The sequence below is a fragment of the Mandrillus leucophaeus genome, unplaced genomic scaffold (genome assembly GCF_000951045.1).
Source record: "Mandrillus leucophaeus isolate KB7577 unplaced genomic scaffold, Mleu.le_1.0 Scaffold94, whole genome shotgun sequence".
NCBI lineage: Eukaryota > Metazoa > Chordata > Mammalia > Primates > Cercopithecidae > Mandrillus > Mandrillus leucophaeus.
In genome coordinates this window covers 5,051,922-5,053,664 of record NW_012110252.1, presented here as the reverse complement: position 1 = coordinate 5,053,664, position 1,743 = coordinate 5,051,922, and positions in this window count along the sequence as shown.

Here is a 1,743-nt window from a genome sequence, read left to right as displayed (position 1 = left end):
ATTCTGGCCAAATTCATCAGACTACCCTTTCACAAAAAAAAAAAAAAAAAAAAAAAAAAAAAAAAAAAAGGACAGTGTAGAGATTTAGATCCAAAGCAGTTAGCTAGAGATTTCTATATTCATTAAAATCATCGCTTGTGTGGAAAGTCCACAGATTGTTATTTTCAGATATTAAGGGTTTAAAAAGTCTAATTCTCAAATATTCTTTCTGAGAAAATTACTGAAAGAGGTATACCAGGCAGTAAAAAGGTTATTAGAAAGTAAACCCTCAAGAATAACGAAGTTGTGTTTTTTATTTTGGTTTTAAAAGGATGGGCTACGGTCACTAATATGAGTTACAGTTATAAAACAGAATAAAAATAACAATAAACAGAATAATAATAACAGAATAATAATAATAATATAAATCAGAACAGAATTTGCATTCTGAATAAAACAGAATAATAATAATAATGCAAATCTAGAATTCTAAATTATTTAAACAAAAACTAAGAATTATGTGAATGAAGGAAAAAGGTTTACAAATGTAAATAACATCATTAATTAAACAAGTACTTTTTCAGCATCTACCAAGTGCCAGATATTTTGTTGGGTGCTCCTTATGCAAAAAGTAGTTCATCTTTAAAATTGAAAACATAGAACAATATAAAGAAAAATGGTTTAACACAGTTTTTTGTTTATAAATGCATTTTGCATGTTACATGTTTTCATTTGTTTTTAATCCCAAATAATACATACACACATTTTTTAAATCAAGAAGTACACATGGAATTTTTTTAAAGGCAATATCTTATCACCCCATCATCACTCTCTGATCTCAGTGTCAAGGAGAAGGAGCAATTATTTTTCATCACTTATGTTGTTTTCCTTGTTTTCAACTTAGGTATTTTGAATTATAATGCTTACACTCTTACTGCTTGCTTTTTTTCAAATATTTGGTATTGTTTGTTAACTTCACTCTGTGAAAGTGAGGAATTTAAACTAACTCACCAGAATTCCTAATGTGCTGTCCCCCTCTGTCCTTTAGGCTTCAAGTCTTCCTCAGCGTCTTCCCTCTTTGTGACCTGTGCTCACAGGTGAGGAAGTAGGTGAATTAGCATCAGCACATACCCGTGGGTCAGCAGGGACTGCTGGACAGTGAGAAGGTGGGGAGCTGGTCATTCCTCTAGTCACTGGAGAGGGATTTCCTAGGGAAATGGAAGTTTTGCCTTCACTCTGAACACCAGTTGTGAATGAAGTACGCCAATTTTAAATCCTGCAGACTGACCATCAAACCCACTGTTGTCAACACACCTCACTTCTCTTTACCTCCCAAGTCGCAAAACCTGGTGCTTTCTTGGAATTCTGCCAGGCAGAAAGATGCTTACCTTGGAAGCCAACTTCTTCATGTAGCTGGTCTGTCTCTTTCTCTACTTTGTGATCAGATATTTCCCTTGTTTTCTGTCTACTGGCTATTTATTCAGTTCTCTCATAAGTGGATGGACCTCTTTCCTGCTTTCTTTGCTCTTCTGGCTCTATACCTGTTTTGTTTTTTACCATAATTTTAATGGAGGTGGCAGAAGGGAGGGAAGCTTAAGTACATTTTCAAAATAAAAAATGTTAAAGTATAATATGTATTAAGATGATATTTTCCAAATGCATAAAAGAAAACAAAACACAGAAAGATAGTCCATACAGAAAAACATAACAACAAAAATACTGCCTTCTCTTACCACTTTGCAGGTGTACACATATAGAAAGGAT